This window comes from Sciurus carolinensis, chromosome 8, assembly GCF_902686445.1.
Source record: "Sciurus carolinensis chromosome 8, mSciCar1.2, whole genome shotgun sequence".
Classification (NCBI taxonomy): Eukaryota; Metazoa; Chordata; class Mammalia; order Rodentia; family Sciuridae; genus Sciurus; species Sciurus carolinensis.
The window spans coordinates 19,900,333-19,923,726 of record NC_062220.1 but is presented as its reverse complement, the minus strand read 5'-3'; the positions used below and the strand labels follow the sequence as shown (position 1 = coordinate 19,923,726).

General features: G+C 40.1%; 1 protein-coding gene across 6 annotated transcripts in view; it reads left to right on the top strand.

The window, feature by feature from the left end:
- The window catches only part of Cald1 (caldesmon 1), a 202,572-nt gene that overhangs the window by 72,997 nt on the left and 106,181 nt on the right, over positions 1-23,394 (top strand). For all 6 annotated transcript variants that reach the window (XM_047560465.1, XM_047560467.1, XM_047560464.1 and 3 more), the window contains exon 2: positions 16,871-16,965. The gene's annotated coding sequence lies outside the window, so the exon portion shown is untranslated. The remainder of the gene's footprint in view (positions 1-16,870; positions 16,966-23,394) is intronic.

The following is a 23,394-nucleotide window of genomic DNA, read 5'->3' as shown; positions in this document are numbered from 1 at the left end:
TTAAATTGAATTTTTTTAATTTGAAGAAAAATAGCTCTTTGCCTTAATTCTCTCCCATGTGATTTGGGAGTGGATGGGGTCATTTGCCTACATGACTACAAAGCAAGGCCAAGATGTTCATGTAAACATAGTCATATACCTTGGGCTCACATTCTTAGTAACTCTAAGAAGCTAGAGAAATTTGTTTGTTAATGTATATATTTTTAGATGTTGATGAACATTTATTTTATTCATTTATTTATATGTGGTGCTGAGAATCAAACCTAGTGCCTCACACATGCTGGACAAGTGCTCTACCACTGAGCTACAACCCCAGCCCTGCAAAAGAAGTTTTGACATCGAGTTTTTCTTGTCCTTGGCCCAGGTTGAATTCTTAAGCAGATCTCTCATCCCCACTGACCAGGACAAAATTCAGGGGTTGATGGATATATTTTTCCCTTTCAATTTATACAATTTTGAAAATGAATCTGGCACTATTGTGCAGAATGCAGTGAGATTAGGAAGAAGCCAGAAACAGAAAATGGGAGTTTAACATTTCCTGAGCATTTTCTTCCTGTCAGTTACTCACTGCTTGCTACAGCATTTAATTCCCACAATGACTGTGCAAGGTAGATCTTCTCCAATTTTCTTTTTTTCTTTTTCTTTTTCTTTTGTACCAGAGATTGAACCCAGGGGTGCGTATATACTGAGCCACACCACCAGTGCTTTTTATTTTTATTTTGAGACAGGGTCTTGCTAAGTTGCTGAGACTGGCCTTGAACTTGCAATCCTGCTTCAGCCTCCCAAGTGGCTGGGATTACAGGCGTGTGTACCATGGTGCCCAGCATCTTTTCCACATTTTAGCAGAGAAACACTTTGACAAAGTTACCCATTCAGTGAGTGGCAGACCTGGAATTCAAACCCTGAACTGTGTCGCATGAAAGCCCTTGCAGTGCCTAGCCAGATGATAACTGCGGTGGCCCAGACCCAAGAAAGAGTGTGAAAGGCAGCAACAGAGGTGGAAAGGGAAGTGAAATAGCCCGCACTTGACGAGGACTGCTTGTATCTGTGGTGAGGGAGAGGGTGACGTTTCAGATCACAGCGACATCTCTCATAGTGCTGGGGGTAAGAAGAAGCAGGGAAGTCAGCAGGAGAGAGGGACCAGGGAGGAGATGATGGCAAGGCCCTGAGAGGCAGAGGTGTCAGGTGGAGGAGGTGGCTTCCCTTTCATCCTCTTCTGTTGAAAGCTAGTGATTTTGCATGCTCAGGGGACCTCCTACAGGATCCGAACTGAGTATCCCCTGGTCACTTGGTTTTTATAACCCAAGAAGGGCAACGTGTTCAATAGACTATCACCGAGAGCCTTTTTGGGCAGCTTATATTTATTCATCTTGCCTGGCAAGTGGGCACAGGGGGCAGGTGTCTGGTTTTTGTTACAGCCTAGAAGAACAATTATAGTTTCATTAACGGTAACGGAGAAGCATCTGAGATGAAATCACACCACGTCCAAACAGACGGCTCTGTGGCACTTTTCTTACTAAAAAGTTGTTAAGTTTGGCAATCCTCACTCTGTTGCAGTCAAACATTTTCTTAGCCATATTAGGTTATATGGAAATAAGCCAATATCACAGCTGGTGTATGAGTAGGCCCTCTGCATGGAGATTTTTTTTTTTTTTTTTTTTTTTTTGAGAGAGACTTTTCTTACTGGTGTAAAACGAATAGAGACAAATGTGGCTCAGGGTATATTTTAAAATATGGCTGGAAAGAAAAACAAAAACTCCAACCTGAAAAGAATTAGGCACAGCCACTGAGACCAAAATCAGACTTTCAAGCTGGGAGACTTGGAGAAATTTGGACATTTGTTTGTTGGTTATTGAAAGGTGTGTCAATGTATTAAAAGCTCAGCCAACCTTATCACAGATGCAAGGGGGAAATCAGAATAAGATCACAGGAGCTGTCCCGCGGTTCTCCACTCTCGCTCTTACGACATAGTCTCTAGGGTTAGAAATTGGCATTTGTATTCCATGACATTCTGAGCAATTCTAGACCCCAGACTTAATTTCAGTGTTTGTTAAATGAGGTTGACATACTATCTATCTCATAAGGTTTTATGAGATTCAAATGAGATAATGCATGATTCAACTTTTACAAGGGAAAGCATGTTTATGTGCCTTTTTCGTTCTTTGCCTTCTAAACAAGTCGTAGCAGCAGAGAAAATAATTTTTAGGTTTTCTTCTGGTCCTTTGGCATATTTATCTGCCTTCATTCAGACTTACCATATTCTACTTTGGCAGCTGGTAAGTGTTGATTCATATATTCATTCAACTGTTCGGTGTGTTGAACACTTAGCAAGTTCTTAATGAGTATCCTTCTCAAAAATGCTAAACCCATAAAACTTCCTCCATTGTCATAGCATTAGGTAGTCTTTTGAAATATTTTGACTGTTAACCACCAATTCCTTCCATCTATATGTATATATCTATATATTTATTGAATGACCCCTGGCAGGCAACTGCAAAATGCTAAGGAATCAGATGTAAACAAGTTGGACACATCTTTATGGGGCTTTCAGATGGGTGAAAAAGACAAGCATTAAATAAATATACACCAAACATAAAGATCACTACAACTTGCGATTGTCCATGAGAATAAATAACAGAGTCCCATAAAAGAGAATAATGTGGTGGTAAAATTTTAAAAATTGATATGTCTAATGCAACAATATTAAATTTACTATACCTTGGCAATAAATGAATAGGATCTTTGAAATCTTTATCATCTGTCTTGTGATTGCACTGGAACACAAAATCAGTGTTTTTAGGGTGTTGCATTTACTATTCCAAACTTGTTTGTGGGTTTAAAGAAAGTTTCCAGTACTATATATATATGCACACACATGTGTATGTGTGTGTGTGTGTGTGTGTGTGTGTGTGTATGCATATATATATATATACAGATAAGGATATATATGTATGTGTGTGTATTCCTAATGAGATGCATACAAATTTTATAAGGTAGAGTGGGGAATCATTTCAGCCTTATAGAACGGCATGCCCAGGATTGTGTGGCCTGAAAGAGTTTGATCCATGGAAGAAACAGAAGGAAAACTAGTGCAACTAGATCTCAAAAGCAAGCGGGAGTGGTAGGCAGAGCCAGACCACTGTATTGAGGACCGTGTTGAAGAACTGGATCTGCATTCTACATGCACTATGAAGCTGTTGAAATGTCTTAAGCAGGGCAGTGACACCAGGTGAATGTTTTTAAGGAGGCAGTTGTTTGCAAATGGACAGAATATTAGAGCAGAGGGACCCACTGGGAAGCTCCTGGAATGGTCTAGATGAGAGCAGAGTGGCTTGGATTGGCGTGGTAGTAGAGGTGGCGAAGATAACTGGACCATTTCAAGCAAATATCCTGAAGGCAGAATCATGTGGCTAAGTCATTTATTGTACAGGTGTGGTGGGAACGGAGGGTGAGGGAGAAGGAAGTGTCCGGAGTGACTCCCAGGTCCAGAGCTTAAGCAGCCTGGTGAAGATTGGTGTTATTTGCTGAGACAGGCAAAACTTAAGAACGTGGACTCTGTTCATTTATATTCTATCTGTTGAAAGAAAAAGGAGCAGTGATGGAGTTCTTGTTTGTCTGTTTGTTTTTTGAGAGAAGAAACAGAAGTAAAAAGCATAACCTCTGTCTTCAGAGCGCTTGCATCCCAAGTGTTAAACCCATGAGCTAGCTCTAATGTCCCGGGGGGCTTTTTAAACCAGCAGGTCTCTACTATGGTGCTGTGGGCTTCCTCACTCCTAGGACTTCCTCTCTCTCCTCTCTTCCTCTGTGTGTGTCTGCATATGATGAGCTCGGTTTTCCCATTTAATTTGCTACACCCCTGAATTGTCTCGTTTTCATGACTTAAGATGGTCAGTCTTTTGGTTCTGGCTTTCCATAACACAGTAGAGTGTTGTCTACAACAATCTGTGACATACTTCAAAATAACTGGAAAGGAAAAGAACAAAAGTTCCCAACATATAGAAATGATTGATGCTTCAGGAAATGGAAGTGCTGATCACTTTGATTGGACCCTTACACATTGTGCCCATGTGTCACAGTATCATACTGCAACCCATAATATCTACAAATGTCGTGTCTCAATTAAAAATGTTAAAAATAGATCATGAGAACAAGCTGGTTAATAGGAGAATGAAGAAATAGATGCATGCATAGTCAATGAAAGAAAAATAAAGTTGGAATAAACCTGCCAGGTTAGAAAATAATTTCCCCCCGAAAATCAGACTTTTAAAACAGTATTTGTTCTTCTTTTAGCACTTCCATAATTTCGACAGTGAATGGACAATGCCCGTGGTTTGCCATTTTGTCTTGCTGTTATTTGCTGTGAATCAAGTACAAATATTTTGGTGGCATTGCAATAAATGCTCTAACCTCTCCAGTAGGTTATTTGAAAGTAAGAAGAATTCACAGAAAGAAAAGGTGATCAATATGAGTTCCCTGAGAGTCATCACTAGAACACTAAGCCTGCTACAGTGTTTTTAAGATTTAGGAATACAGATAATATACAAGAATGTTTGTAAAACAATACTCATGGCAGCCAATACCTGATAGAGGCTCATTTTCCAGTGTTCAGGAACGACTGCACAAATAGCAAGGGGACTAATCACACTAAAAGAACAGGAAAGGAAACCATGTGAACAAGAATGATTATAAGTGAAAAAACTGAATGTATAATGTGTCAAAATTTGCTTTTCTCTTTTCTTTTGGTACCAGGAATTGAACCCAGGAGAACTTAACCATTGAGCCACATTCCAGCACTCTCTAATTTTTTCTTTTGAGCAGTGTCTCACAAAATTGCTTAGGGCCTTGCTAATTTGCTGAGGTTGGCCTCCAACTTATAATCCTCCTGCCTCAGCCTCCTGAGTCAGTGGGATTATAGGTGTACACCACTGTGCCCAGTTCAAATTTGCTTTTAAAGTAGAATTATTTTCTCTATATATTTCTGTAGGCTCTAAATTTTTTATAATAAAATGTATATTTATATATTCTTATGAAAAATGTATATCTACATAGCATGCAGAGATAGGGATGAGTTTACAGATTTGATGATTTGAGGCCTTTGGCAATAGAGTGAAATAGCAATGAAAGTAGTCTTGAAAAACGTCTTTTACTCCATCAATAAATAATTATCAAGTACTGGGTGAATTCTGTGGTCTACAAAGCAGTATATAAATATGATTGCTCACTCATGGAACATATGATCAAGTACCTGTCCTCCCAGATTCCCTTCCATTGGTATCAAACTGCTAAAAACATAGTAAGGACAGTTTGGGTTTTCATTTCTGAGTTTTTTCTTTGTGGTACATCAGGAAAAGAAAGTGCAGAGAGTGGAAGAAAAAACATTCACAAAACAACCTAAGTATCTGCACAGCCTCAATATCATTTAAATTCTGGCTCAGCGTAACCTTTTCTTTCCTCCCCCTGTATCACCCTTCTAGTATGCTTCACATGGTGAATTTGTAGTTCTTCTCCAGGTTCTGGGATGGCATTTGTATGGAAGCTTAGTTCCATTGGGTTAGTCACGTTCATTTGTTTTTCATTATTTAGTGATAATTTATCACAATCACGTTATGTTGCAAATATGTAAGAATCATCATCTTATATTTCAGAACTTTTCCTTATGGAGCTGCAAGCCATGCTCGACTCAGCCAGTATTTGTGCTTGAATAAGACCACAATGGCCACAGCTGCCCAATGGTTACTTGGAGTCAATCTCTAAAATTTGTATTGAATTAATCAACCTTTCTCATTTAATTCTGTCAATTCAGCTATCAGTGTTGAATGGCATGAGCTGCTGTTGGCTTGTTTGTTGGCAAATGGATAGGGACACATGCTTTCAAAATGCTATCCTAGGTGATAAACTTATTGTGAGATGTTCCATTTGAATTTTTTTTTAATGTACAAACTGGATTTCACTGGTTGGTCCATATCTGCACATTATCCTTCATTTGGTTAAAAACACACTTTAAAAAAAAAAAGATAGCAACCTTGGTATAAATGTGTGGTTATAAGAGATTGAAACTTAGATATTGCCCACATTATCATCAACCAGCTAATGTTATTGCCAATAAAGGGTTCAGTACCAGGCTTCAGTTAAATTCCAACCATCTACTTCATATCTATTTCAATATGGTTCTGGGAGAAAGGACACTGGATAATGATGTTTTCATCAGAATTCAGAAATGGAAAAGATTAAGCATCTGCAGACTTCGTTTATTTATTCACTTAACACATATTTATTGAGAAACAAATATGTTCCTAGAGCTATGGTAGGCACTGGGAATATAGAAATGGTTATGACATATGTTGGTTAATACTTATATTCCTATGAGAGCTCTGTGAGGGTAGGATCTCCTCTTTCTCCATCTCTACTATATCCTTACCAGGTTCTATTTAATAACTGGAAATAATATCCCAAACTGGATCTGACTTCATAAGGTAAGAATAGTACATCAAATCTTAAACTATTTTTCCCCATATGAAGGATGATATTCACAGAAAAGACTTTCATGGAGCACATGTAGTTAGTCATTTTTTGTCCACTCAAAAGGATGATTAAAATGCAATTGAATGAGCCAAATTTCTAGGGATAACTTTACGGCTTTCCTAATATTTTAAAAAGTAAATCACGTGAAACCTTGTATTCTGAGACGCATCTTGCAAGTGACACTTGTGATTAGGACTCCACATGGAAAGGGACACGATGGGCCACCGTACCTTCATAGAAGCCCTATTTTGATTTTCAGATGCTTCGAGGTCAGGATGTTCTTGTCACTTGTTATATACTCTTTATTGTGATTACTGCACAGATAGGCCAAATTGCAAAGGCCACAAATAATTCTTAATAGTTATTTTGAAAATGTTTAGTCTATAATGGCAGTTAGGGATCAATCAGTGGATTGATCCAATGTATAAAAAGAGATGTAGTGATTGATTGTCCTAAAATAACAAAGAACCAGCTCCTGCTCTTGAACTTGGTGGATAAGTGATCAAATGGGGCAAGAAAAGATCTGGAGACCTAGCTCTTCCCGGCACTAGCTGAGAAGTCTTGAGCAAGCCACTTAACCTCTCTAGGACTTTCTAGGTCCCATTTATAAAATGTTGCCAATAATACTTGTCTTATTGACCTCTGGGGTTGCCATGGAAATCATTGGAGGAAAGGGATGTGAAGGCTGTTTACTGTAAAAGCACTGGGTATTTGTGTTCTTAACCCATTTGTGGTGTTACAAATCATTTGGAAACTCGTCTGCAAATGGCTGATCTCATTGATAATAGAAGCATAACTGCCCAGTGACCAACACACTTCATCCCCGCTGAGCATTCCAGACATTTTGGTGCAGGAACAAGGTCTATGGGAAAAGTCAAAAGGAGACTGATCAGAGGAATTCTACTGGCCCTTCCCAGGGCCCTGTACACAAAATGGTCCCCTGTGCGTTGTTATTTTACTGTGTTTGTTAATGTCTTCAGTTTTCTAGACAATGACAGATGGATATCTGGATGGTGATGAACAGACAGAGTAACTGCAATGTTATATAAATTTTCCAGTGCAAAGACTGTGCCTTTCATCCATGGTATTGCAACCTTCACTGGATACTCTCAGTTATAAGTGCAGTAGATAAAGCACTGCCTTTCTTTCACGGAGTGGAATGACATCTGCCAGTGAATTTTTTCAGGGTGACACGCACTGATCCTTTGCTTTTTGTTACATGGGTAGGACATGGTAATTCTAGCTTCTGATCTGAGAGCCCTGAGTCCTACAGCAGGACAGATTCCCTATTTTGTGCTTGGCATAGACTGAACCCAAAGCTTGTATTAGGTCTTGGCACATAGTTCTATGGTGGAGGAAAGAGGTGGGAACTGCCAGCCGGTTGGAAGGTAGAGAAGAGGAACAAGATCATTCCACTTTGAGTACCATTGTGCTTTGGTTTTTTTGTTTGTTTGTTTGTTTGTTTGTTTGTTTTGCTTACTTTAAACAACTGGACATAAAAAATATATAACATACAGCTTTGTGTTTAGATATCTAAATTCAATTGGTGTAAAAACTAATAATAGAAAAATACTTAATAAAACAAAGAGAAATATATAATAGGAACCTGAAAGTCAATTCACTAAATCAGCTAAGGGTATTTTTCAGAGTTGATGAAATTGAATGAATTATCTGGTTGCTTTCTTGACATGTAGCCTCAACTAGAAAGTGATGAATTAGGACATTACTTCTTTATGAATATCCAAAATCCTAAGTACCAACTTCACTGTTGAGATTGAAAATAAGTTGAGAGTCCATTAGAAGTAAAGGGGTTCAATTTAGCTACACTGGTACTTATTAAGCTTCTACATGCATGCAGTTGTGTTAAATTCTATAAATAAGCCATAAATGGTATATACAGTGCTTGCCTTTCCTAGAGATCAATCATATTTGCTTATCTTTGCTTTTTAAATCATAAGAGTTCTAATCTTTGTAGGTGCTTGTCTCTTAATAGGTTCTATGTATTTAGGAAGGCTCACATAGGCACATAGGCAGAAGAGAGTCAGGAAGATCATATCCATTAGAAATTTTAAGATACATAAAAATTAAGTGCTCCATTTCTTGTCCTTATCAGAACCTAAGCAATTAATATTGTGCCTTAGAAATAACATTAAAAAAATCTGTGATTTTTGAAAATGATGGTGGTGGTGGTGGTGGTGGTGGTGGTGATGGTGGTAGTGGTGATGGTGATGGTGGTAGTGGTGATGGTGATGGTGGTGATGGTGATGGTGGTGGTGGAAGTGGTGGTGGTGGTGGTGGTGATGGTGATGGTGGTGATGGTGGTGGTGGTAGTGGTGGTGGTGATGGTGATGGTGGTGATGGTGGTGGTGGTGGTGGTGATGGTGATGGTGGTGATGGTGACGGTGGTGGTGGTGGTGATGGTGGTGGTAGTAGTGGTGGTGGTAGTGGTAATGGTAATGGTAATGGTGGTGGCATAAGAAACAACTGGTCATACCTTGCCACAACCTTTGAACATTTTAGTAACCACACTGCATCTTTCTTGATGTGTATGGTTCCACCAAATTCCAGCTACCGGTTAACCGTGACTCAGTAAAGACAGAGATTACCTTTTTCCCAGAAGTTAACCTCATGTGTGTATGTAGCCATGGGAAGCTTATCAAACACTGTCATCAATTCCTTTCCCATGAGAAATCCAGAAATTTCGTAGAGCCATAAATGACTTTCTCTTTCTTATTTGCTTCAGACAAGTAGAGAATTTTTCATAAAGCTTAAAAATAAACATCTGATCTTCACCCTGCTATGGATATACTCTTACTGCTTCTCCAATCAGAAATTACCTTGCCTCTAAAAATCCACACCCACTTTTCTGTTAAAAATTGGAAGATTCTGGCAGATGGAATTAGCAGCATGTAGCACTCTTAATTAAATGACTATACAAAAAAAAAAAAAATTAGAAAAGGCTGCGGAAAAAAGGCCCTGATTTAAGACATCAGAGCCCTTCCTTTGTGCTGTTATGTGACCTCACTCTGTTCCAACAAGGACATTTTTTCCTTTATACTTGTATTAAGTTGTCTCCTCTGACAACATGTATCTAAGCTACAGCTTTTGCATTCCATGTTTAAGGAGAATTTGCAAAATTTTCCCAGCTGGCATTGCTGGTCTTGGCCACATGATGGAATAGCAATAAGTTAAGGGACACACCATTCTACTTTCCAGATAAAGAATAACAAAGGAGGAGGACGAGGAAGGAGCTAATCTTCATGGGACATATAGTCTACTAAGCACTATGAGGCACTATCCATGTAATTCATTCATTCATTCACTCACTCACTCACCCAACAAACTTTTGTGGAGCATATGTTATGTGCCAGAGAATATGCCGAATGCTCGGGATTATCAACAAGACCAAGTTCCTGCCATCGAGAATCCCATACTTATACAATGACACCCACTGGGGCCGCACAGCACAGAGGCCTTAACAAAATGCTATGGAGGCTTAGAGGAAGAAAAACCCTTCAAAGTAACTATTACTATTGTGATTTTAAAATTGAAGTAACTGATATCCAGAAACAAATCTCCCTAAGACCAGACCTCTATGGAGTGTAGAGGTCTGAGGACCTGACAGCCGGCCTTCTTGTACCATGCTTTGCTGCTTTAAAGGGAAGGATCCGTATTCATTCCAACTGAACGCTTAAAAGCTTTGTCTGCAATCCAGTAGATCAGTTTGCTGTAGAACGTCATGAGAATTCTCACTTTCGTTGGATAACTGACTTTTTATTAATGTGTGAGAACCATTTCCACAGTCTCTTTATTAACCTGTTTGGTAGCCCAATTCATAATATAGTATCCTAGTAATACACCCTAAGTTTCTCAGCTATTCATTTATACAAATATTTATAGAGATTTTCATACATCAAATTCCATAGTAACACCAAAAATGTACCCCCTGAAAATCAAGAGATTCTCATGCAGACTTAACATTTATACTGCATACTATGGACAGATTTCACCCAAGACACACAGGTAAAAGCTTAAATGAAGCACGCACTTTTCAAAGCAAGCAGGAAATCTTGTTCAAGGTCTTGATATACACATGAACCTGCAGACATAGGTTTGGGAAGGTGAGTGATTGAATGCAAAGAGCAGAAACAGTGGCCGGTGAGGTGAGCCCAGGTCTGTGGAGCGGGGAAACTTCTCTGCATCTCAGGATGGTAAGCAGTCCCTGTACTGAATTGTTTTGGTATGGGCCACTTGCAAAAACATTCAATATTTCCCTTCTAAGATATGGTAAGCCAAAATATATATATGGAAAGTTCACAAAGTCATTGGTAAATAATCCAGTGTTGACTTTTAATTTAGAAATAACTGGCCAAATTAATCCCAGCCTCCCCATGCTGGCTCCCCCCCGCAGCATACAGTGATTTATATTACTTTATTGTTTTCTCTCATTGTTTGTCTTTCTTTTTATTGTTTTATTTTCTTCCTGGTATAATAGATGACCGAGGGCACAGAGCCTTCATGATTTTATGTATTTTGAGCCCATAAATTCCTGTTAGTTGTCATCTTCGCAGACGGAGGCTCCATCCTTTTCAAGGCACGTGTTATTTGAAGAATCTTTTTAGCGATGTGTAATACACAGAAAAGGACAGAAACCATAATTGTACAGAGTGATGAGTTTTCTCAGGATGAACACAATTGTGTTGTCAGCGTCTAGAGACAGAATACTACTAGCACGCTGAAAGCCCTCTTAGTGCCCTTCAAAGTCACACCCGCCACACCATCGTCGCCATCCCAGGATTAGCACTATTCCAACTTCAAAACCAACTGTTCATTTTGTCTGCATTTGACTTTAATATGAATGGAATCATATAGTAATTTTTCAGTGTCTTGTCTCACATTATGCTTCTGAGACCAATTGCCTGAGTAATACCTAGGTCACTCTACTTGCTATATGGCATTTCATTGTTTGCCTGCCATAATTTATCTATTTTACTATTGATACACATTAAAATTATTTTGAGTTTTTGACTATTATGAATGGTGCTGTCATGATCATCTAGTTCATGTCTTCTGAAGAATACATGCTTGGATTTCTGTTGTGTAGGAGACAGATTTCTAGGACATGGGGCTTTATGGATATTCAGCTTTAGCATATACTGCCAAATATTTTTTCTAGGTGATTTTTCCCATTTATATTACCACAGAAGTGCGTGGAACTTCTAGTTGCTCACCAACACCTTGAATTATTAATCTTCTGAATTTTAGCTATCCTAAATGGTAGTTTTAGTCCTGAAAGTTTTAATTTGAATTTTTCTGATTAGTGAGATCAAATACTTCTTCGAATACTTGTTGGTCATTTTAATATCCTCTTTTTTTAGGTGCCAGTTGAAATCTTTACACATATTTCTATTGGATATCTATCTTATTGATTTGTAGAAAATCTTTATATATTCTAGATACATGGTCCTTTGTCAGATATACGTATTACTAATATTTTTTTCTCAGTCTGTGCCTTGATTTTTTCATTCTCTTGGTGATTCTTAATTTTAGAATAGTACTATTTTACACAATGACTTTTATGACCTGTTTACAAATTCTTTGCTGTCCCACGATCATGGAAATAGCTCCCACTTTTTTTTCCCAAAAGCTTTAATATGTAAGTTTCAAACTTAGTTCTGTAGTCAATCTGGAATTATTTGATAGAAGGGTGTTAAATAGAGGTCAAGACCTAGCTTTCTTTTTTTCCATATGGACATCCAATTGAGGCGCTGGATTGGTTGCTCTCCTCCTGTTGGAGATTATCTTACCATCTGGTAGTTTGATAGAGGTGAGGACATTCATTTTATTTGGATAGGACTGAGGTGATCACAATTCATCTGTCACTTTGTATGACTCTGTCAATCTCTGGTTTTCTCCCTCTTCATGGATGAACCCTCAAGGGTTTTCTCCTCCTCTTCCATCTTCTGTTACCACGTTTTATGAAAGTATGATTTACATGTACTAAACTTCACTCTTTTTGTGAACAGTCCACAAGTTTTGATTGATTTTTAAAGTTGTGTAGTAATCACCACGAATAGAGTTACACGGTAGCTCTGTTAATCCCAAAAGGATCCTTTCTTTTTAAACTTTAAGTTTTTCCTGCTCACTCTTTGAGACTGCTTAAAATATTGCTCTTCATCTCAGAAATGTTCTGCTTTACTTTTTTACTCTCTTCCGTTATCTTGCCTTTTGTATATTAAGGGCAACAAATGCCTCGAGGAGGGACTCACTGACTGGGAGATCACTATCCCAGGCCCTCCTTCTCTCCAGGAAGATATTGGCTCCTCAGATCCTGGTTATTGCCGACAGTCTCTGATGCCTTCCAATAAACTGTGACTTTTTTTGGAAACTTATCCAGATTTTGCAAGTTGTTCCCTGTGAGAACACTGGACTGCCATAAGCTATTGCATTAAGGCAAATACCTAAGTCAGTCAATCTACATTCAGCAGACTTATTAAACACCCCTCCATAACATTTTTCTAATAGATTTCAAAAGATCAATGTTGGAAGCTATGACAAAGCCATGTATTCAGTTATGGAAAGAGTTGGGAGCAAGACAAATTTGGGTTTTAATTCTAACCATCATTTATCAACTATGTGGCAATGAATCCAAACCTGTTTCCTTACTCCCAAATGGGGGTAATAAAAACAACTACTTTCACAGCTTTCTTGTGAAAATTAAATAACAGATATCAATTATCTTGTACATAGTATGCATCTGATAAATTATAGACATTATTATGTGATACATTATCATTTAGGTCTGTCAGAGCTATATAATACACTTATGTCTCAGAAATGATGGAGAAGGGGTAGGAGTAGTTAGCCCCGAAAAGCAATACTCATCTCTAAGAACCTCTTAGATGATGAAAAGGAGCATTCAGTTGACATTTTTCCATACGTGCAGATTCATTCACAGATACTAAGATAAACACAATATATTTTTTTCCTTGAATTATCCTAGAATTATACATATACCATCTCAATCACAGGACTCTTAAAATTCTACTACAAATGCTTCATGTTACAGATGAAGGAAGTGGGATGCAGGAATGGTTAAATGACTTGTTCAAGGTCAATTCACTCATTAATATTCATTGAAATGACCCAGATTCCCTAAGATCACATATTTTCTGTCTTCTAACATACCTTTAGCTCCCATATTCAACTATAAATGTAAAATAGAGACGATTATTAATGTTTTATTGTTACTGGCTCATTCTGACTAGAAACCATGGATCTATTTTTAAATATTTTATTTTAATATCCATCCCCCAAAATTACATGACTCCCTGCCAACTAAGACTGAAATAGTTACTTACCATTCCTTTCCCATTCCAAGGATTATGTCCTGTAGCTTTTCATTTGATTGTAAAGAAATATGCCTTATCATCCAACATAAAAGAGTAAGAGGAACATGTAAACCCACAGAAAGCAGCTCTCTTCAAGCTACCAGGGAACAGGGGAGTGGGAATCTCTGTCCTTCCGGGCACAGGATGCAAGGTGGCTGTGTGCATCCTCTCTGGGCATGGGTAGGTCACCACACGTTACTACCCTCATGCTTTCCAGCAAAGGCAACACTCTGAGGACCATTTTTTTGGGTAAGCTGTCTTTGTTCAGCACATCATTTGGCCCATTGTTCTCTACTGAGGGACATATTTGCCTGAATCCCTTTGGGACTAAATGACTTGGACACCTTGCATGATCATGGAGCACGTGGGCATCACATGAGAGCCTCGCAGCAGGATTCCACTACTGGATCACTCTCCCCCAGACCTTTACAAAGGCGACTCCTACCTAGAAATGTATTCCTCAGAGAGACCATCCCTCACTATCTGCTGGGGTCCATTTCCTGCTGCCCAAACAGAATACCACAGACTGAATAATTTATAAAGAAAAGATTTATGTCTCACGGTTCTGGAGACTGGAAAATTCAAAATAAAAGCGCTGGCATCTCGCGAGGGCCTTCCCACTGTGTGACGTGGAGAAGGTATCACATGGCAAGAACGTGCTCAGGTCTCTTCCTGGGAAAAAGCCACTAATCCCATCCTAGGAGCCCCACCCTCATGACCACATCTAACCCTAATTGTTAACACCTGAAGGCTTCACCTCCAAATAACATTAGCATTTGAATTTGGGGGGTAAATTTCCAACACATGAATTTTGGGGGCACAGTCAAAAACCATAGTATTATCTAACTTCCAGTGACCCTCCAGGGGCCCTGTATCTCATCCCACAATTTTATTTACTCACTATGAGAAACAGGTGTTGTGCCTGGCATGGTGGCGCATGACAGGAGGATGGCAAGTTCAAAGTCAGCCTCAGCAACTTAGCAAGACTCTGTTTCAAAACAAAAATTAAAAATAAAAAAAAATTTAAAAGGGGGCTGGGGATGTGGCCCAGCGGCTAAGCACCCCTGGGTTCAGTCCCTGGTACCAAAAAAAAAAGAAATATACATATGCAATATGGTTAGCATAGGTCGTCACACACACACACACACACACACACACACACACACACTCAATGAAGTAGTTATTATTGTTATTTCCATAATATATGTAGAGCAATATTATGAAATGAAAATTGTTTTCTAGAAATAGTAATGTTGAAATCAAGGGACTCTAATGCAACTGTGTAAGGTAAAATTTTAATTAAATTCTTCTTTAGTTGGTCCCTCTTTTTGGCTATAAGGTTTCTCTTTTCATAAAGGGTTTCTCATTTAATCTTTGCAATAACTTCCCATTATAATAAGTGATCCTCTGAGGCCTTCCCCTCCCTCCAGTTCCACACATCCAGTTGGAAAGTGGCATCTTTCTAAGAATACTGGTGGTAGACATTTAAAGTATGACTTTAACCATTTTTTGCAAAGATGTACTGGCAACGTCTTTCCATTTGAATAACCCAGGAAAATGCTAGTTAGTGTCTCTCATGCTACTGAGTGGCTTAGCTGGAGGTTTCCTAAGGGCTCCAAGAAAATCACAACTCTTGGAGAGCTGGAAATCCTTTCCTTTTTAAAATTTTATTCTTTATTATTTTTTGATTCATTGTACACAAATGGGGTACAACTATCATTTCTCTGGTTGTCCACGAAGTAGAGCCACACCATTTGTGTAATCATACATGTACATAGGATAATGACGTTTGTCTCACACCTCGGTTCTTCCACAGTGACTTTTATATTAAACTCGCTTCTTCCCACTACTGATCAGATGGTTAAGTCAAAGGAGCAATCAATAGTGCTTGGACTGTTGGCCACTGGCCGGGAGGGGCCGGGGAAAGGGACAAGGGCTCATTTGCCTGACACGTCCAGCTCCCTCTCCCATCCTCCTTCCTTCACCTTGGGTCCTTTGCTCCTGACCACGTCTGGTCTAGACTCAGCGTAGCTCACATAGAACTTTGGCAACTGCCTCCAAGTCAAGTTGGCCAGAGTCTATGTACTGGACACTTCACGAAGAGCTCTGGGCTGGAAGGACAATGTGAAGAGTGGTTGACCTGAAGGGTTCACCCCATCACCCACTTGAAGTTACAGCGTAACTGATGAAGGAAAAGACCTTAAGAGCTCCATTCACTTCCTGGCCCTCAGACCCAGAATCCAGAAACAAACAAACAAAAAAAAGAGTTATCTGAAGACAAATTCCTCTTTTGTTACTTGGCCCCTTCCTTTCTCTTTAAAGACTTCTGTCTCACTAACAGAATGGTTCATGAAACTATTGTTTTCCACCCATTGATAGCATTTTCTTTCTCTTTTCTGTTTAATAATTTCCAAATTTTAAAATAAAAATACTGAAGGATTTGGGAGCAGAGAAAGGGAAAACAGTTAAATAAATATTGATCTTGTCAGAGCACTGATATACAACCTTCTCTACCTCATCATTTAAAATAATTCAGAAGAATCATTAAGGGGAATAATCATCATATTTACTTTCTTTAAAATGCAAATGCACAATAGCTATTTCTATCGCAAGCCTTATTTTCCCTGAAAGTCCTAAGTAATAATGGTACCTGAGAAAGAACTAGAATTTTATTTATATTTTTAAATTTTATGGATTGAACTCAGGGGCACTCAACCACTGAGCCACATTCTCAGCCCTATTTTGTATTTTATTTAGAGACAGAGTCTCACTGAGTTGCCTAGTGCCTCACCATTGCTGAGGCTGCCTTTGAACTCCTGATCCTCTGCCTCAGCCTCTCCAGTCACTGGGATTACAGGCATGTGCCACCATGTCCAGCTAGAATTTTAAAATGTATGGTCTACATGTACTAAAATTCCATTTTACTTAATAATGTTTTAATCCTCTCTTTATTCCAGGTATCAACAAAAACATTTCAACATCATCCAGCTGAATTCCACAAAGTTTGGTGAATAACCAGAAGGCTCAGAAGTGGACATCTGACTGCCAGCCTGTGAGTAGAGTCTGGGTGTTTCTTTGGGCTCCCTCTTAGCAGTTACGCAGCCTCTCTGCCTGATTTTCTATACTCCTGCACATAAAGGTGCATTGTGAGAAACCAGTCTTCCTGCTACACCCCTCCTAGCTTACTTAATGCTTACCAGTTAGAACCTATTCAGTTCTTCAGGAATTGTTCCCCCATTTTATAATCTGACTTTCTGCTTCATTTTTTAATCTTTCCAGCATAAGTAATAGCTTAAAACGGTCTTGATCGGTAATGAAGTCTTTGCTCCCTGTAAATAATGCTGATGACTTGAGAAACAGAGAGGATGAGTCAGTCTTTCAGGGTAAATAAGCTCCTTTTCATGAAATGCTGGTGATTTCAGGAGCAATAAGTACCCCTGTCTTTCAGTGAATTCCCTCACCTGGGAGGAGAATATCCCCCAGCAGAAAGAGGGCATCTGGGAAGAGAGAGGATGGAGAAACCAAAAGAAACTTCTCCCACTCACAGTTTCGCCATGGCTCACCCCAGTAGGAAGGAAAGTTTGGGGGGAATTTAGCACCGTTCTCAGGAAATTCTTGTTTCAGGATCGTATGAGTTGTTCCCTGTGCTGGTCTCCTTGGCCGGCCACAGCCAAATTCCAGAGACTGAATTAGAAAACAGATTGTTTTCTCACAGTTCTGGAGGCTGGTCTGAGATCACAGTACCGGCCAGTTATTCCTTCTGAGGCTGGTACTGCAAATGGCCGCCTCTCGGTGTCTTCACGTGGTCGTCTCTCTGCAGGCACCTGTCTGGTGTTTCTCTCTGAGTTCAGATTTCCATCTCTTGTAAGGACACCAGTCGGTTGATTAGGTTCACCCTAAAGACCTTGTTTAATCCTAATCACCTCTTGAAAGAACTTACCTCAAAATGTGGCTTCACTCCAAGACATCAGGAGTTAGGACTCCACACAGGAATTTGAGGGGAACACAGTTCAGTTCCTAACAGCACCATCATCATTTTCCTCTCTCACAGGTTGATTTTAAGCTTATTGCATTTGACCTTCCCTCTTCCCCTCCTCTCCTGCACTCCCTTAGCACTAAGGCCACGCTCAGAGCCTTTGGGTTCTCCACAGTGTGCTCAGCTGTCCCTCCCCTATGACATTGCTTAAGTTCTGAAGTTGGAACATGTGCCTCTTACATCTCTCCCAGCACTAGAGGAAGTTTTGTATACAGTAGTCACTTAATAATGACTAACAAATGAATGCACAGATACTTGATTAGATGCAGCCTCTGAACCTACAACCTCTTTGCTTTAAGTCGTCTCCAAATGATGATTATCAGAAGAGCTTTCTCCCCACTTGATGCTCCCAGGGCAACCAGGTGGAAATAAGTAAAGGCTGGGGAAATAGGTTGAAAGAAAGATGTGATCTCTGATGTCATTAGTGTTACCTTTCTCCTCGAAGAGAAAGTCCCTGCGGAAGTTGCCCTTCTGAGAAGGATGATAAGTTTAGGTTGTGACTTATGAGTTTGGGGGCCTGTGGGACTTCCAAGGTCATGTGTCCAGAAAACAAGGGATATGCAGGTGAAAACCAGAGAGAGAGATTCTCACAGTCCTAACCTGGACAGGAAGTGACAACGTGTCAATAGATGAGGACATCAGTGAAGACCATGGGGCAAGGGGCAGAGGAGCAGTGGCGTAAAAATACTATCTGAAATTATATGTCAAAAGTTTTCCTGGGCCAGCTGCGGTGGCACACGCCTATAATCCCAACAGCTTGGGAGGCTGAGGCAGGAGGATGGCAAGTTCAAAGCCAGCCTCAGCAAAAGCAAGACACTAAGCAACTCAGTGAGACCCTGTCTCTAAATAAAATAACAAAATAGGGCTGGGGATGTGGCTCAGTGGCTCAGTGGTTGAATGCCCCTGAGTTCAATCCCTGGTACCCACCCACACACACAAAAAAAGTTTTCCAGTAAATAACAGAATGACCTTCCCAAGAGGAAGAAATCAATGCACTACTTCTAATGAGGGTTATGAGATCACAGATATTAGTTAAAGGATATGTTATCTGTGTTTCTCTTCCCTTATTTCTTTGGGCCTATACTCTTCCTTCTTCTGCCTCTTTTTTTTTTTTTGGGGGGGGGGTCTGTGTCCCAAACCATCCGCATGAGTCTTGCCCCACCCTGCTTTGCTCCCTCTAGCAAACACCACTGATGGACCCGTGTTCAACGCCCCTGCCCAGGGGCTCTCATACCGCAGCCCCTTCTTTCAGGATCATTTTCTTCATCAACTGAGCAGAGCTGATCAGAATGGATGGTAGGGGAGGCCAAGATTAGATTCCTTCATGACCAACAGAGACAGGTCTACATCAGTGTTAAGTGCTTGTGACTCAGTTGCCACAGAACATCATGTTGTCTGGACAGTCCGTAAAGGACCCATTTGGGAGGGAACGTTCCTCTTTTTCACTGACCCCCCACTTCATCCATTGTTCCCTTCTGATCTTGCCCACTCCACCTGTTCTCTGGAGTAGGCTTTGACAGTATTTAAGTTTTCACTGCTCTGCCAGGGTAGACTGGTGGACAGTGGAAGGGCCAAGCCATGGGTCATGGCAGCCATGATGAGCCTTTCCTCTCTGGACTCCACCAACACAGGTCATTCCTAATGTGATCATATTGATGCCACCACTGAATTTCCCTGAGTGTAATGCAAAAAAAGGAGGAAAGGCATTTATTCATTTTTCTGTTGTTTTCTAAAGTGTTCTTTTCCTTCAAACTTTCTGTTTTCTTCCCCTCACCCCGTTTTCATTTCCTTAGTTCTCTTTCTTTAGCAGAAAGCCTTGATCTTGGGGGAGTTGTGTGACTATTAGCAGAAAGGCTATCAGAAGTCTGGACGCCTCCTTCTCCTCTGTAGGCCATGCCACGTGTTTTGCAGAAGAACTTTGAGATACCAGCATTCGAGTACCCACATCTATACTTTCCTCTGTGTTCTTAGAGTAGTCAGCAAAAGATGCCCACTGTCTTGAAGGTTCCTCAAATGTCTCTGACACCTAAATCAGTGATTTTATGCAGATTGCTCTTTATGTACAATGAGAAATTTTGAAGGCAAGAGGAAACCGCTCGCAATGCATGAATGGTCTAGCTGGGGTGTTCCAGTGAGCGATGGCCAGCAGCCAGCCTAGGTGCCTCCTGACTGTGTTTCATTAATTTTCAGTCAGCTAAAGGACTTGGAGAGAAAGATCATTTTCCTATGAACATGTAAAAGTAGTGCTTTGAGTTGTAAGCACCTAGCAGGCTTTGCCCTTGTTTTAGAACAGCATAAAGGGGAGATTTTATAATCACTGTGGGCCAATATGTTTGGAATCGGTTGAAGCTCCAGATGGAGTGGAAAGAGAAGTTTGGGACTTTTTTCTTCTTTTTCCTTGAGTTTTACAGAATAAGTCTCCTTGGACACACTTAAAGTGCTTGGTCTTTTGTTTAATTCAAATGTGCCCAGTCTTTTAGAGCTGGATCTGAAGAGGTCCTTCTTAAACTAAGATCCTTTACTATGGATTCTTGGAGGCTATTGTAGAACCAGGCTCAGTGTAGAAAGGCCCGGAACCCACTCTTTCATCCAGGAGTCTCCTGTCAAGGAAAGTGTACCCAGGGTCCTCGTCAGGAGATACAAGAAGGAAAGTTTGTTTAGGGATTGAGGGCACAGGGGGAACACAGGTTCCCAGGGCCTTCCCAGCATTCCAAAAACCTTTGTTGTAAGGAGGTAAGAGGACATTGCAGCTCATCGCATGGGGACTTTGAATTTTGGCTGAATAGTGGAGCTTCTCTGGCCAGCACACTGCTCCTGGCCCTAGGTGGCATCTCCACAAAAGCATACCTCCCTTCCTGGCACAGCTATTGACAGAAGATTGCACCAGGTGAGCAAGCTGAAGTGAAGCATAGGTGAGAGGGAGTAAAGCAGACGGTGGCGGCAGGAGCTCTTCTCTAGAACACCTCTCCAGCCCATCGTCCCCGCAAGCACAAGTGAGGCTACAGTAAAGAGAAAGGAACGAGTGTGCTATTTAGCTGGGAACCCAAACTACCAAAAGTCTTACCCGAAATACCAGCTGTGATGCCATTTTTACAGTTAAAAGATGCAGACTCAACTACTTCCAAACTAAGCTTTGGGAGGCTGAACAAAATTAAATTGTGAACCTCTTGCCTGACTCGGTACAACCATGCTCCCATAGGATTTCAGTTGAACAACACTCAATCTGGGGGGGAAAAAAAGCAGAGACATTTTCCTTCCTACTATTCTGTCTCCCAGGTTTGACAATGCCAAATTAGTCTAGATTTTTTTTTTTTCTAAATTGACTTTTCCTAGAGGAAAAGGCAAAGGGACATTCCCCGAAACAGATATTTTAGGTTAAACTTATTACTTGAGGGTTTTGTTTCCCCCTCCCTTTTGCTAATTCAAAACAAAGTGTCCATCATTCACTCTAACACCACCAGCCTTTAAGAGCTGGAGACAAATGGAGTCTGAATATTCACGCCAATGTGGTACAAATGAGCTGTGATTTCAGGATGCTGGCTGTTTCACTGACAGGGAAAAAGAGTGGTTTAATATCTTTGGCTAAAAACACTTTCTTAAAGAGGTATGGAGGAGGCCAACATTAATATTGAGTCCTGTTATTTAATAACTAAAAATGATAGATTGTGGAGTGGGGCATCCTGAGTTTGGGAGAAAGTGTGTTTATCAAACCAGAGAATGCAGTTGGGGACTGAATGCAGACATATGTGCGGCTCAGGGAAGGCGCTCTCTTAAGATCATTCTCTCCAAGTTCTTCCAAGAATTCCTCCCATAAGTATATTAGACCATGATTTGGGATTTGATTTTATCGCAGATTTACAAAACGTATAAATGCAGATGGTCCCTGGCTTATGAGGGGTCCATTCAGAATCTTTCAACTTTATAATTATGCAAAAGCCATATGCGTCTGGTAGAAGCTGTACTTCAAGTTTTGCTTTGGATCTTTTTCCAGGCTAGCAATATGTGGTCCAGTATGCTCTGGCAGTGCTGGGTACCACAGCTTTTAGTTAGCCCCACCATCATGGATGCAAACAACTGATACACTTCAGTGGAGTGTGCTGCTAGGCTAGGATATTTGGGAGGTTAGATGTAGTAAAAGCGTTTTCAATTTTTGATGTGTTTATTGGAATATAACCCTAGTGTAAATAGAATAGCATCGATATGAAGATGTGTGTTATAATGAAACTGATAGAGCTTCAGTCACATGGTCCCGGTGGGACCTGATCCTTTCATAATCCCGGTCCTAACTTTTAACATCTAATATAGTATTCTGTTTCTTAAAGGAGACTTCTTAAATAATCTTCAGGTTCCACAAAACCTGGATCTACTCTGAAACTGACACAGATAAACTTAAATGACTTAGTTTCACGTCTAAAGTTAATTAAGTCAGGAAAGCAGAGGAATGGTCCAAATGGGAAGGATGGTAATTTATTTAATATTTTTAGGAAGAATTCAACTTATTTTCTAAAGTGAATCCCACTTAAATGAAATAATAACTCAGTGTGCCAAAGCACAAGTGAACATAAACAGGAGGTTCATTTTTACTTCATTAATAAACATCTAGAATGAACTTACCCCAATGCCGAGCAAGCCAAGTCCTGACAGGAAGCAGCTCCCTGGTAAGACCAGTTGTGGGGGAATAGAAATCCTTCCCAGCCTTCACAGGATCACTTGATCATCGAGGTCCTTGCCACTGTCTACCTTGTATGATCCACTTACAGGTCTTGTGAGAGGTAGCAGAGTGTTGTGATTAAAATCACAGAGACTGGATTACCAGATGTAAATTCTGGGTCTACCATTAACTAACTATGTGACCTTGGGCAAATAACTCATTTCTGGGCCTTGATATTTTTACCTGTAAAATGAGAACAGCAAGGATCAATATAAGGATTTAAATTGATTTGTAAAAAGTTCTCAGAACTGTGCTTGATCCTTAGCAATACATAACAGCTAGCTAAATAGTAAACCTCCCTATCTAGATTTTAAACTAGTATGGGATCACTTGTGAGTTCATCCCTATGACTTCTTACAGTGCCCAGGCTGGTGTGTGGTCATCTACCAGTGAGAGACTGTATCAATCAGGGTCACAAACCAGTAACTAGGTGCCCTGCCAATGTGCTTTCCTTGTACAGCACAGCTTTGGAAAAATTTGAATTTGTTCCTGAGGGCCATGCATTCTGCATTTTGCCAAAGTCTTCCGCTCCCAAAGTATTGACTTTTTTATTCCTTAAAAGCACTTGAGTTTGTCATGCCTGGAATAAATGAATGATCACATAATATGCAAATACTCTCATAGTAGTCATTTTATGGCTCATGGGAGTGATCAAATGGGGCCAGCAAGGAAGGGAACTATCAGCCCTTTCTCCGATGCACAACACCAAGTAACCCACCTATCCCTATTTCTAT